This window comes from Macrotis lagotis, chromosome X, assembly GCF_037893015.1.
Source record: "Macrotis lagotis isolate mMagLag1 chromosome X, bilby.v1.9.chrom.fasta, whole genome shotgun sequence".
Taxonomy (NCBI): Eukaryota; Metazoa; Chordata; class Mammalia; order Peramelemorphia; family Peramelidae; genus Macrotis; species Macrotis lagotis.
In genome coordinates, this window is record NC_133666.1 from 640,217,344 (window position 1) to 640,225,600 (window position 8,257).

An 8,257-nucleotide genomic window follows, 5' to 3' on the forward strand; every position below is an offset into this window, starting at 1 on the left:
AGACTCTGGTCAGGTTAGTCACTTTTAAAAATTTCCTTTATTACAAATTGCTTTCTAAAATTGCTGTATTAATAGAATGCTTCACCAACAATGTATCAATTTGCCTATCTTCGTGCAACGCCTACAACATTAACAATTTCTATATTTTATCATTTTTGTCAATCTGCAAAATCTAAAGTAATGATGCAAGGGAAGATAAAGACAACTTGAATGTAACAGAAAGAATTTTGGGTGGAGATGTAAATTGACTTGAGATACAAATTGACTTGAAGTAGAGAATTATGATTGTAACAGAAATAATTGTAATCTTGAGTGGGGACCCTTCCCATTCTGAAAGTACCATTGTATAATGTAAAATTTGTATCCTGATCTCTTGGTCTTTACCCTCTACCTAATTCTGGTTCTAGTGTAGGAGAAGGGAGTTCACCTTTTGCCCTCTGGATGAGAGGAAAGACATAAAAACCTGAGCTAGACTCCAGTTTGGGGCCGGCTCAGGCTTCTCTGACCATGACCCAGCCAAAGCTGCTTGGCTGTTATTTTCTCTCTCTCTCTCTCTCTCTCTCTCTCTCTCTCTCTCTCTCTCTCTGTCTCTCTCTGTCTGTCTGTCTGTCTCTCTCTCTCTCTTGCCCTTCCTATGGCTTGTAACATTTTAAATGAATTTTTGTTTTATTTCTACCCATGTTTTCCTGAGTCTGAGTAATGATTCCTCAGAAACAGAACCAAACCAAAGTAGCCAGCAACTCCAGTAAAAGCTCTAGGTTTTTGCAATTTTCATTTTTCTCATTTATTATCATTTAGTGCATTCTTTCATATGGTTGTTTGTTTGCAATTTTTTTAGGAACTGATTGTTCAAATTTTTGATAAATTATCTATTGGGAAATGGTTATGCATACATAAAAGTATGCAACATAAATTTATAAACATACATGTGTGTAACATATAGATGTATATGTGTGTATATATGCATATATAGGTAAAACAGACAGACATGGATGTGTTCTTATTTTAATTTTTTTCATTAGACTTAAGACCATATTAGCTTTTATTTTTATGTACTTATCAAAGTTTAGGAACATACTGTAATCACTAAAATTCTAGTTTTTTTATGAACTGCTGTCTAGCAACCTCACTCCTACCTTATATTTGTGCTATTTGGAATTATGCACCAAAATATAGTATTTTATAATGGTCTCATATTAAATTCAATTAAATTATGCCTATTTTATTCAACACATTATTACAAGTTGTTGAAAATCTTTGCATTCCAATTCTATTAAAAAAGAAGCATGAATTAAAGAGATTAATGCCACCCACAAATCTGACAAGCATGCATCTACATCTTCAAAGTGCTTCATTAAAATATTGAATAAAGTAGCACCAATGGCAAAGTCTTTTAATATAACACTAGAGGTCCCCAACTATGTTGACACTAATCCATTGATCGTACCTTAAAACATTAACCTGTTTACTTTAGACTATTCAGCTCTTTTGAAATGGTACAGATGCCATTATAATCATCCCTTGAAGAAATGTTTTGAGCTAAAAAGTTTTTTCAGGGCTCCTTTCAAGTCATTGTTCCAAAGGCTATAGATGAAAGGGTTCAGTGTAGGGGCAACCACTGTATACATCACAGTAGCTATCATGTCTTTCCGGGCTGTATGAGCAGACGATGGGTTAAAATATATGCCAATGATGGTGCCATGAAAAAGAGAGACCTACAAGTAGAAAAGGCCTTCCATTTCCCATGAACTGATGGAACCTTCCACACAGCAAAGACAATAGGAGTGTAAGACATTAAAATTACTGGTCCCCCTACAAGAACAACCAACATTTCATTCACATGGACATCAGAACATGAAAGTTTTATTAAGGCATTTATGTCACAGAAGAAGTGAAGAGTTTTATAATTTGTACAGAAAGATAGCTGAGCTATCAATATGCTATGAATCATTGCAATGAGATGAGCAAAAACCCAAGACACAGCTACCAATAGGGCACAAAGGCATGAGGTCAGGTCATGACTGTGCCATAGTGTAAAGGGTGACAAAGAGCCAGGTAGTGATCATAGGCTATTGCAGAGAGGAGGATGCTGTCTGAAGTACTAAAGGCAATATAGAAATATATTTGAGCCAGGCACTCTACATAGGAGATTACATTACTCTCTAACAGGTAATTTATCAGCATCTTGGGAACTGTGGTAGAGATAAAACAGAGAGCAAGGAAAGATAGGTTGGAGAGGAAGAAGTACATAACAGTATAGAGATGAGAATCAAAACAAATTGCCAGGATGGTGAGTAGGTTTCCCAGTGCCCCAATGAGATACATGCCCAAAAACAGTCTGAAGAGAAATTGTTGCTGTTCTGGTTGGTCAGATAGACCCAGAAAGAAAAAATTAAAAACTCCTGTTTGATTCATTTCTGTGGATCCCTCGAATTAAATAGTAAGAAAAAGAAAACAGTAATAATATGTCAAAAACATAGAGTTCAAAATGTATTAGTTATTCCCCAACACCTATCCCCCCCCCCCAGATTTCCTGAATTTTGCCCAGAACAACCAGGGAACAGAGCCTAAAAGAACTCTTGTCTCTTGGATCTTATTCTTACCAAATGACACAGGCAAGGACCAGTGGTTATTATCTTCCATTAGCATGCCTTCAAACTTAAAATAAACAGGGATGGGGGTTAAACTGAAGTAGAGTTAGATACCTGAATAGTTGAAGTCAAGCGTTATAATCAATTAAGTGCTCTAGGGTTTTGGGTTTGTACCTGTACTGATAAATATCAATGATTTGATTTTGCATGTCCTTCTTACTCAGCATTTCTAATGCATTTCTCAGGCAATTGTTTTACTAACAACATATTTCCATCCTTTTCGATGGAATCATTACCCCAGTCTGCTAAAACACAGTGCAGAAAGATAAAGACAAATAAAAGTCTCCAGGAGGGAGATAACATGCAGTAGTCAAAATTTCTTGGTTTCAGGAGTTTTTCACCTAAATTCTTCAAACTGCTTCCTGTACTTCTTGTGCTTAGTGCCAGATCAATCCACAAGGAGACAAAGCAATCCATACAACTGCAAATTTGCTTCACAATTTCCTTACTCAAATAAGTCCAGCATTGGTGATGTTACCCAGCCTCCCCACTTCAAAACATTTGCTCTTCAGTAACCCCAGAGGTTAAGTGAGCATCAAAGTCTCATATGACATTGACTATGAGATTGAGGTAATTTTTAAAGTTTAGCAACTATACTAGGGTCAGGAAGACCCCAGTTCAAATCCAGCTTCAGACACCTTCTAGCTATTTAACTTTTGGCAAGTTACTTAAACTGAGTTTTCTCAACTGAAAAATAGAGATAATAATGACACCTACCTTGCAGGGTTGTTGTACTTTGTACATATTGTGTATTCATTTATTTGTCAATATATTGCTTCCCCTGAAAGAGTATAAGATATAGAAGAGAAGGAGCTTTGATTTTGTATCCCTGGAGCCTAGAACAGCACATACGCCCACATATAGCAGGAGCTTAGCAAATTCATGTTGACCAAATGGATGCCCAAGTGTTAGATGTAGCTTTCCTAAGGGAAACACTAGAAAAAAATGTTGTTGATGCTAGAAACTATCCAAGCTCCAGGCAAAGTTGTTCTTCACTTATCTTTTTTTCTTTCCAGGCAAACTCTTGGCTGAGAACTGATAAATGACTCACATTCTTTCCAAAGAAAAGGCGGCTAAGCTACTGTATAGATTCAGTTTTATTAGGACCTGCAGAAAGATCACAGTGGGAGGATGATAGGACTTTCCAGATCTTGGACTACCAAGTATGAATTCCCTGAACTAGTTAAGATGGAAACAGAGTTAATTGCCCTCCCACCTTTCTTTTCCCTAACTTCCTCTTGGTGATTTAACAATCAGTACTCTTGAGGAAAGACCTATGTTTATATAAAATTAGAATTCATTGTTCCTTAAATGTTTGATAGAATTCCCTGGTAAATCCATCTGGCACTAAAGATTTTTTTCTTGGGGAGTTTTATTAATCTTTTATTCAATTTCTTTTTCTGAAATGGAGTTATTTAAGTATTTTGTTTCCTCTTCTGTTAATCTTGGTAGTTTAACTTTTTAAAAAATTTTCATACATTTCACTTATATCATCAGATTTATTGGCATATAGTTGGGAAAAATAACTACATTATTATTTTAATTTCCTTCTCATTTGTGATAAGTTCACCTTTTTTATTTTTGATACTAGAAATTTGGTTTTCTTTTTGCTTTTTTTAAATCAGATTAACCAAAAGTTTATCTACCTTATTTTTTAATAAAACCAATTTTTAGTTTTATTTATAGTAAAATAGTTTTCTTACTTTGAATTTTCTTAACTTCTTTGATTTTTAGTCTTGGCATTTAATTGAGGATTTTTAATTTGTTATTTTTCTAGTTTTTTTAAATTGCATATTCAATTCATTGGTAACCTCTTTCTCTAGTTTATTCACGTAAGCATTTACAAATAGACATAAAATTTATCCAAATAAATGTTTTGGCTATATCGCACAAGTTTTGGAATGATGTATTCTCATCATTATCTTGGATTAAATTGCTGATTATTTTTATGATTTGTTGCAGATCTACTAATTCTTTTTTTTTGTTGCAAGGCAGTGGGGTTAAGTGACTTGCCTAAGGTCACACAGCTAGGTAATCATTAAGTGTCTGAGGCTGGATTTGGACTCAGGTACTCCTGACTCCTTGGCTGGTGTTCTGTCCATTGTACCACCTAGCTATCCCCAGTAATTCTTTAAAAATAGATTATTCAGTTTCCAATGAATGTTTAGTTCATCTTTCCATGGCCCTTTATTAAATATAATTTTTATTGCATCATGATTTGAAAAGGATGCATTTGATACTTCTGCCTTTCTATATTTGATTGTGAGGTTTTTAATGTATTAGCACATGACAAATTTTTGTATAGGTGTGATGTACTGCTGAGCAAAAGGTATATTCTTTTCTATCCCCATTCAGTGTTCTCCAGGGATCTATCATATATAACTTTTCTAAAATTCGATTTACCTTCTTAACTTCTTTCTAGTTTATTATCTGGTTAGATTTATCTAGTTCTGAGAGAGGGAGGTTTTTTTTTTGTTTTTTTAATTTTGCTGTTTATGTCTCCTTGTAACTCATTTAACTTCTTTTCTAAGAATTTGTATGCTATATTACTGGGTGCATATATGTTTAATATAGCTATGACACCATGGCCTAAGATACCTGTTAGGAAGATGTAGTTTCCTTCTTTATTCCTTTTAATTTGGTCTCTCTTTTATTTTACTTTGTCAATTCAAGATTGCTATCCTTGCCTTTTTTATTTTAGTGGAAATGTAATATGTTCTGTTATAGCCTATTATCTTTACCCTGTGTGCATTTCTCTGCTTCAAATGTGTTTCTTCTAAACAACATATTGTAGGATTTTGGTTTTGAATCCACTCTATCTACTTCTGTTTTATGAGAGAGTTCATCCCATTCACATTTTCAATTATGATTATTGGCTATGTTTCCCTCCATCCTATCTTCTCCTATTTGTACTTGTCTCTTTCCTTCCCTCTTATTCCTCCTCTCCAGAGTTTTGCTTCTGACTGCTGCCTCTTGATCAGTCCTTCTTTCTTTCAACCCCTTTCTTTTTCTTCTCTCTTTCCCTTTTTACTTTTCTTTTTAACTTTAAATTATGTCCTATTTTTTTTTATCAATTTCTCCTTCTCCTTTATTTTCCATTCCCCTCACCCTGAACTTCCATGTAGTTAGTTAGATGTTTAAACAAAATTTGGGATGCATGTGATTCTCTCTTTGAGTCAAATCTGTTGAAAGTAAAATTTACTCAATACTTATACCCTCCCCTTTTCTCTCTACTATGAGCTTTTTGTGCTTTTTCATGTGGTATTATTTATCCTTTAATGCCTTGTTTTCTCCTACTGTAATTCTTTTCAATTGTTTTAAACCTGTCTTGTACTCACAACCACTCTTAAGATATACTCCTTTTATCTGTCCTGATAGAAGTACAAGTCTCAAGGGTTGATTGATTGATTTATAAGAATCATTGCCTCATAGTCACTTCTTAACTCACTTACTTTTGTCTAAGCACAATCCCTTTAATTGTCCCATTAGAAATACAATTCTCAAGAGACATAAGCATCATCAAATTATAATCAATTTATGCCACAGATTTTTTTGAAGTAATCTCTATACAAATACATGAGCTAAATTATCACATAAAGCAATATAACTCCATGATCCATTTACACCCACCTCCTATAGGTAACTCTCTCTAGTTGTCCCAATAGAAATAGAATCCTCTTGAGCTAAAGTATCATGTTAAACAAAATCACTTCAATACTGATTTATATCCCTACCCTCAAACTCCCTGTAACTATATTCAACCATCATGAACTAAAATATCAGCTAAAGCATCATTACTTTAATTATCAATATATACCCATACCCTCTCTCTAAGTATACTTTCTTTTAACTATCCCTATTTTCTGTTTCTTTCTAATTTTGGCAGCATTGATTTTGTTAGTGCAAAACCTTCTTAATTTAATATAGATGAAGTCAATTATTTTTCATTTAAATTCTTGTTTGTTCATAAATTTGTCCCTTTTCCATAGAACTGATAGAGTATTTCCTGGTCTATTAATTTATCCAAGGTGCTGCCCTTTATGTCTAACTATTGTACCTATTTTAATCTTATTTAAATATAGGGTATGAGATGTGTGTCTATGCCTAGTTTTTGCCATATTATTTTACAGTTTGCCCCCAAATTTTTGTCAAATGGTGAGTTCTTATCCTAGAAGCTGTTGTCTTTGGGTTTGTCAAAAAGTATATTGTTGTATAGTCATTTATTGCAGTTTCTTTTGAACCTATCCTAATCCTCTGATTCATTAGTCCATTTCTTAAGCAGTACCAGGCAGTGTTGATGACTACTGCTTTATAGTAAAGTTTTAGATGTGATAGAGCTTAGCCACCTTCCTTTACATTTTTTTTCATCAGTTCCATTGCTATTTTTGACCTTTTGTTGCTCCAGCTGAATTTTTTTTTAGGTTTTTGCAAGGCAAATGGGGTTAAAGTGGCTTGCCCAAGGCCACACAGGTAGGTAATTATTAAGTGTCTGAAACCAGATTTGAACTCAGGTACTACTGACTCCAGGGCCGGTGCTCTATCCACTGCGCCACCTAGCCACCTCCTCCAGATGAATTTTGTTACCATTTTTTTCTAGTTCAGTAAGATAGTTATTTGGTAGTTTGATTGATATGGCACTGAATAAATAATTATTTTGGGTAGAATTGTCATTTTTATTATATTAGCTCAACTTAACCATGAGCAGTTATTTAGATCTGACTTTATTTGGTTGAGAAGTGCCTTATTATTGTGTTCATATAGTTTCTGGGTTTGTCTTGGGATGTAGATTCCCAATTATTTACTGTTGTCTATAGTTATTTTAAATGGAATTTCTCTTTCTATCTATTGCTCTTGGATTTTGTTTTTCATATATATATATATGTATATATAAATGCTGATGATTTATGTGAGTTTATTTTATATCCTGCTATGCTTTTGAATTTTTAATTGTTTCAAGGAGTATTTTTAAGATGATTTTCCAGGGTTCTCTAAACATATCATCACATCATCTGTAAAGAGTGAAAGCTTTGCCTCTTCATTGTAAATTCTGATTCTTTCAATTTCTTTTTCTTCTCTTATTACTTAAGCTAGCATTTCTAATAATATAAAATAATAATGGTGATAATGAACACCCTTGTTTCAACTCAGATTTTATTGGAAATGCTCCGAGTTTATTCCCATTACATATAATAATTGTTGATGATTTTAAATAGATTCTATTAAATATTTTAAGGAAAATTCCATTGATATTCCTAAACCTTCTAGTGGATCTTGTATTTTATCAAAGACTTTTTCAGCATCTATTGAGATTATCTTATGTTTTCTTTTGGTTTTGATATTGATATGTTCAATTATGTTGAGTGCTTTTCAAATATTGAATTATCACTGCCTACCTGGTATAAATCCTATCTGATCATGGTGTATTTTCCTAGTAATAACATGTTATAGTCTCATTGCTAAAATTTTATTTCAGATTTTTGCATCAATATTCATTAAGGAGATTGATCTATAATTTTCTTTCTCTGTTTTGCTTCTTCCTGGTTTAGGTATCAGTACCATGTTGCTATCATAAAAGCAATTTGGCAGAACACCTCCTAATTTTTAAA

General features: G+C 33.4%; 1 pseudogene; it reads right to left on the minus strand.

The window, feature by feature from the left end:
• Positions 1 to 1,514: 1,514 nt before the first annotated feature.
• On the minus strand, positions 1,515 to 2,415 carry LOC141499520 (olfactory receptor 1F1-like; annotated as a pseudogene).
• Positions 2,416 to 8,257: the final 5,842 nt, after the last annotated feature.